Source organism: Felis catus, chromosome A3 (assembly GCF_018350175.1).
Source record: "Felis catus isolate Fca126 chromosome A3, F.catus_Fca126_mat1.0, whole genome shotgun sequence".
Classification (NCBI taxonomy): Eukaryota; Metazoa; Chordata; class Mammalia; order Carnivora; family Felidae; genus Felis; species Felis catus.
In genome coordinates this window covers 115,948,708-115,955,271 of record NC_058370.1, presented here as the reverse complement: position 1 = coordinate 115,955,271, position 6,564 = coordinate 115,948,708, and the positions used below count along the sequence as shown (strand labels likewise).

The 6,564-nt window shown below is 50.2% G+C and overlaps 1 long non-coding RNA gene across 1 annotated transcript; it reads left to right on the top strand.

Moving 5' to 3' along the window:
• Nucleotides 1–1,236: 1,236 nt before the first annotated feature.
• On the top strand, nucleotides 1,237–2,957 carry LOC123384565. The gene is made up of 3 exons (XR_006595848.1): nucleotides 1,237–1,715; nucleotides 1,839–1,900; nucleotides 2,389–2,957. It is a non-coding gene; the product is annotated as an uncharacterized LOC123384565 (long non-coding RNA).
• Nucleotides 2,958–6,564: the final 3,607 nt, after the last annotated feature.

Sequence of the window (6,564 nt, the reverse complement as noted above, 5' to 3'; positions counted from 1 at the left end):
TGCTCTGTCTTACCCTGGCATGGTTTCCCCGCAGACTTCTGCCATCAACCATCACCAGTCTCTGTGACCACGGAACTCCCTCCTCTCACCCATTTACCCTGCCCGAAATGCCATTGTTCCACGGAGGCCCTGGAAGCATTGTAGGTGTCTCTCTCTCACCATAGTGTGAATTTATGTGTCAGGTCAAGTGCACTTACCTGGCAGCTGCCTGGATTAGGGATTGGAAAGACGGATACTCGAGTAGGAAAGGAAAGCACGTTTTTGGAGCTTGCAAGGCTATTATGAAGGGAGCATGGGTGTCTGGAGATCAGTGGGCGCTCGGGACGGGTCAGAGAGAGGTGTGAAATGAGAGGGAGTGGAAAGGGGAAGTCTCAGAAGACACGGTTCACATAAACTCAATTTGACCTACTTAACACTTCTGCCTGGGCCGCCACCTAACTGGAAAAGAAATGCCGATGTTAAGTGTAGAGGTGAGGGACATTTTCCTGCTAGAAATTCTGTGCACAGTCCATTCTGCAGAGTGCAAGGACCTTTACTAGCCAATAGGTTTTCCATTCAGCGTGCACATTTGGAGTGGTGGGGGGCTCCAGTGCTCCCTCCCAAGATAAAGATTCTTCTGCTCACTCCTAGCTCCCAGCACACCCCTGGCACTTTTTCACCCCCAGCCCTTTATTTTTGCTGTTCTTGTAGATAGGATTGCCCTTCTCTGGCTTCTACCCATCCTTTGAGGCTGGCTCAATGGCATCCTTTCTCTTTAGCTTTTCCTGATACCATTCATTCATTCATTCGTTCATTCATTCAACAAACATGTCTTGAGTACCTGCTACATGCAAGGCACTCTTCTAGGTGATGACGTCGAGCAGTTAATGAAACAGACTCAGTCCTTACCCTTACAGAGCTCATATTCTGGTGGTCAGCACCCCTCTTCCCAAGAGGAAAGGAATCACAGCCCCCACCATGGTCACTTGTCTCTACTGCAGTGGTTATCTTATGGCCTCAGAGGGGGCTGACATCTGGTCCTCCTAGTCCCCCCAGTGATGGACCCCATGCCAAGCCCCAGAAGCAGCCCTCGATTTCTTTATATTATATAAGGAGCTCAAGGGGAACAAATCTGGTAGGATAGGCAGAGGTGAGGGGGCTTATATGCAAACTCATATGCAAAACTTACACGCATGTGTGCCGTTTTTCCTCAGCCTTATGATTGTGTAAGGTATAACTAAAGCAATTTAAGGAATTTGTCTTAAAGCTGTGTCGGCCTGGCAGATACACAGTTATCACGTAGAGCGTGTTTATTTGGGTGGCTTCGAGGGGTGATGGATTTAGGAGAGCCCAAGTTCCCCTAAGCGATTCCTTGGAGCCACCAGCAGCTGGCACACGGTAGGTGCCTAAGGCCTGGTTGAATTGCTGCTGAAAAAGGGCAGGAAAGTGTAACATGGACCCAGCTATCTGATCCCGAGGCTGGGCACTCTGTGGGTGTGAAACACACCTAAGGCTCCAGCGAGCTGGTGTGAGCTCGGGTTACAGTTGGCACAGGAGGTCTGAAGGAGCTCTTCGCTGGTGCATAATTCACTGCTCCTCCACAGAGGGGCCACGGGTGTGAAGCCAGGAGGGACGCCGCTGCCCCTGGAGGAAGCAGGGTGACATCCTGTCTACTTGAAAAGAAAACTGAAAGTCCTGTCCTTCACGAGAAACTATTGTGTTTTCCTAACCCACAGGTATGCCAGAGTTTCTCTGGTCCAGAGTTGTGGGTGACATAGGGGGAGCTGGGGGAGGGGCAGACAGGGGGGTATGAAGGGAGTTTGGATGGTTCCATGGTCTGTGCTCTTTGTCTAATTCAGGGAAGGTAGCAGCCTGCTGGAGCCCACCCCAAGGATCCCTGTGCTATATGATACATGTCCTGGTGAGAGGTACCTCTTTTCTGGCTGTTAAAGTGCATTCCTGTGTAGATGTGGAAAGAGAGAAAGCACGCTAGAGCCAGAGCTAGGATCGGAATGTGAGCATTTCCTTAATTGGACACGAGTGCCTTGAACTGGCTCCAGTTTTAGTGTTTTCTTTCAAGAGCCTGGACCCTAAAGATTCCATAGAGTTTTCTTTCTCTAAAAATCCCCTTGGTTCAAAGGCCCCTTGATAGAAATAAAGAAAATGCCAGGGCCGAATCTCTTTGATATGTGGGAAGGCAAAAGCTTGTGGGCTGGCAGATCCCAGCCTTCTTTTGGGGGGTGGGAGGTGGGGTGAAGGGATTCTGGGTGGAAAGAAGGAGCCCCCTCCCCAAGATAGCACAGTGCAAGAGTACCCACATGCTTTACGTCGGGCCTCAGAGCCCTGATGATAGCATGCAAAGCCCTTTCCCCTGAGCATTTATAGAGCAATTTCTCTTTGCCTTATTAGTGTCCTGAGAGCTAAAAAGATTCCTGTTGCCTGCTTTATTGCTTTAGGAGTCTGGGACTCCTAACAGAGCAGTCATGCAATGTGCCTGAGAACGGACAGCAAAGTGAGTCAAAGGCTAGAGGATTTGGTCTGGTGGGCTTGGGTTGTTTGTGCATGGACTGATTCCCTGACGGCTGAGGTGGGAAGCATGCCCACACACAGGCCTTGCTCACTCGTCATGCGTCCAGAACACAGCTGGACATGTGCTGCAGAGCACCGAAGACTGGAGGAACTCTTGGGGGGGTGAGGGGTGACGTGGGGACACTGGGGCCACCACAGCACCCACCGGCCAGAGCTTCACTGCTTGCCTCCATTGTCTGTCCCACCCGGAGCTGGAAGCTTCAGTCAAGGGACTCCAGGAGAAAATGGGGCAGTCCGTGGTTGAACTGAGTAAAAAACCAAAGCAGATGCAATCAACTCTGCTGAACCCCATATTTCCCCCCAAGCACCTTAAAAACAAGCCTTGTATCTGCTCAGTGCTTTCCAGCTTACCAAGTGTTTTCATAACTCTACCTCGTTTCATCCTTACATCAACCCACACACATTCTTGCCTTTCAGATTTCTTATGTACTCAAACGAGTTTCACTGAAAAAATTGGCTAGAAACTCCCCTTCTCCTACTCACTTTTTTTTTTTAACCCCACGCCTTTGACATATCTTTAAGAAGCTCCCAGACTCCCAGGGTGGGTGGGAAATGTTTTTATTCCACCAGCCCTACCTCACTGGATGGACTCCAGTAGTCCTGGTCTTTGCCATTGGAACTAACATTGTAATATTCAGTTTGTAGTTTCTCTGTTAAAACAAATCAATGAAGCCACAAGGGCCAGGATGAATGTGGGATTGTGGGGAAAACATAGGCTTTAGAACCAACAAGACCCAGAGTCAAATTCTGGTTCAGCCATTTGCGAGCTGTGTGGCCATGGCCCGCTTAATCTCTCAGAGCCTCTCTTCCTTCATCTGACAAATGGAACGGTGCCTATGTCTTAAAGTCATTGCGAGGCACAAATGTGCATCTGAGTGTACTTAGCTGCTTCATGAAGTCCCTTACGGCTAACCAGAGGCACCACTGCTAGGCAGATTACATACAATACTGTCTTTTTGCAAGGCAGGGGGCGGATAAAGCATGGAACCAGATTGCTAAATGAATTTAGATGGAGACTTTTTAACTTAATGACTAATTAGCTACGTGGCCTGCATACCTGGCACAGTGGTGCCAGAGGGAACTCTAACAATATATAAAGGAATTCTTATTTTAGGCACGAGAGAGAAAGAGCTGGGAAACTGGATGTATGCGATGTTGGAAAGCAAGGCAGGGCTGATCGCACTTGGATTTCTATTGAAGCAGAATTGCACTGGGACCCGTGAGTTCCCAGGGACAAAGGTGGAAGACGGAGGGAGTGCAGAAGGATGTTTAGTTCCCTGGGCTGCACATAACAGAAGCTCAGTGAATGTCAGTTGTGGGCTGATGTGGTTTGGAGAGTCCAGGTCCTGTGTTTCACTTCTGCTGCTGACTTCTCGGCAGAGGCAGCGCAAGACATAGAGTGGTAGTGGAAAAAACATTGGCCCAGTGGTCTGCAGGCCTGCGTTCAGGTTCCATCTACACCATTCAATAGCCTGGTGACCTTGGACATGCCATTTAATCTCTTAGGTGTCTTCTCACCTGTAAAATGAGGAGACTGGATTCGGTGATTTGGAAGGTCTCTTAGCTCTAAGGTTCTGGGGCTCTATGTTAACATCATTCACTGGTGTTTCTGTTTATTTATTCGAAGGCAGTAGGGACAGAAGGAAGATATCCTATCTCACAGGATATTGGGAAGCATGTTCAAATACCTGTGTCTTTACAGAGCTGATCCAGAGCAAAGTAGCGGAGTAGCTGTGTGATCTTTGGCAAGTGCCGTAATTTATTCCAGTCTCCGTTTGCACACTGTAAGCTAGGGACTGTATGTAGTGCTGTGGTAATCTTCTTACATTCTTCCGAAAGCCGAGATCATGAAAACGCTTTGAAAAACTGCAAGGCGCTGCAAAAAGTATTACGATCGAGAAATGCCATGGTTGTTATGCCGAAGTTTAGCCCCTGCCTCCCATATTTTCATGTGAATGAATGCACCGCTGTGGCTCCAGTGGGGAAACAGAAAGTGTAGATTTGGGGTTCTAACCCAAGGCTTGCTTTCCATTCCAACTTACTGACAAGAGGTAAAGTTAGTTAAAATGGCATAATACAAAGTTTCCTCAAGAGCAGGCATCAGGTAGTTAGTTACCTGAAGGTTCTCCAATGTAGGAAATTTGCAGGAGGCCAGACATCTGCTGGCAGAGGCCTTACTTCCCAACCTCTTCAAAATGAGGCCATTTTGACACTTTAAGGGTGTGTGTGTGTGTGTGTGTGTTGCAGGGGTCGGGGTAGCTTTATGAGTAAAGAAAACCTCACAAGCAATAATCACAAACATGTAACGTGGCACTGTTGGTATGTAAAAGTGATGAGTCAGTCTTTCATCCCAGGTCTTGCCAGGGATTGCTTCCGGGGAGAAATGGCAGAGGGCATTGGTTCTGCTCTCCCAGGGCTTACCTCAGGCCTTGTCAAGTTTCAACCTGGAAACCAGCTCTCCAAGCATTGGCTTCTCCTTTGGCTGCGGAGATGACAACATGTCACACCCAGCCTTCCAGAAACTTCTCCACCTTATGCAAAAGGCACGAACGCCCCCCCCACCCAGCTGTTAGCAGTAACCCCATACTGGAGCATCTCCGCTTAGCACGTGTCCATAGAAGCATCGACCTCCATCAGGACACTACCTGGAGAGGAGCAGCATGAAGGTGGTACTGCGCAGCATAAATCAATTTGTGATTTATCTTACCGGGTGGAGTTGGGGTGGGGAGAAGCTCCTGAATTTCTCTGGCTGAAAGGAATAGCTTGTGGGGAGGGGCTTGAAGCTGTGTTTTCATAGGAAGTACACTGTTTATAACTTAGGTTGTATATATATGACTGACTAAAAATAGCAAAGTTATTTTTATTTAATTCTTATCCTTTTTATTTGGGCTTCCTCATGGTCCTGCCATGGTTAAATCCTCACCATCAATCCTACCATCCTTTACCTGAGATAAGTGTATGTATTTCCACTTTTAAGCACATATCTATGGATTTAATACGTCCACTCCCTTTCAAGGAGCTGACTTCAAAAGCACGTTCAATTTTGCCAAGTTTTTGATAGCTCCCCCTTCCTCTTCTTCATACACACACTTCCTCAAATTCCCTGTACACATATAGATCAGGGTTCTAAAGCCATTTTACAGGAGTTTTTGAAGCAGAGGTGTGAAGCAACGCGCTCCAGCCACAGAGGGGCAGACTCCCATCCTGGCTGTGGGGACAGCGAAGCCTGACCACCTGGACAGACCCCTGGAGTTGTAATTCTTGCGCAGCGCGGGAGGGGTTTGGCTGAAGCTCTTTGTTTCTGCTCTTTGCAGCAGATCTGGGAGCCAAGGATGGTGGGGTGGGCTTGCGCAGTGCCCACCTGCACCCCATGCCCCGCGCCACGGTGTGTGTAGGTGTCCAGTGGAAAAACCCTACGACGACACCACATCCTTTCTCACACAAATAAAACCCTCCACGGATCTGCAGGCTGCAAATCAGCCCCTCGCAAGCTAACTCTTCTCCCCAGCTTCGCGTCCCCTCCCACCTTCCCACCGCCTCTTTTTCAGCGGTGCTCTCATCTCCACGCAGCTTGCCAGAGATGGAAGGGACGCGCCTCCCGCGCAGGGATCGAGGTGTCGCGGGAGAGGCCTAGTTTGGGGGCTGAACGCCGGAAGCGGAGTCCTGAGTTCTGGGTTGGGGACGAGGAGAGGGTGCAAAGGAGGGCGCTGGAGCCAGGCATCCAGGGTCGAAGGATGGCGCCCTCCTACCGCGCAGCGCGGCCGCCGAGCAGTCACGTCCGGAACCCGCCCAGCGCCCTCCTCTAGCCCACAGTCCTCCTCCCGGAGCGCCCAGGGGACTGTGCAAGGAGGGGGGCGCGGAGAGGGGCGCGGACGCCGGCAGGTTCGTCGGCGGGAAGCGGCGTTGACATTGAACTCCCACCCTGGTGCGTGCGTGTGTGCGCGCGCGCGTGTACACGCGCGTGTGTGCGTGTGTGAGTCGTGGGGAGGGAGGCCG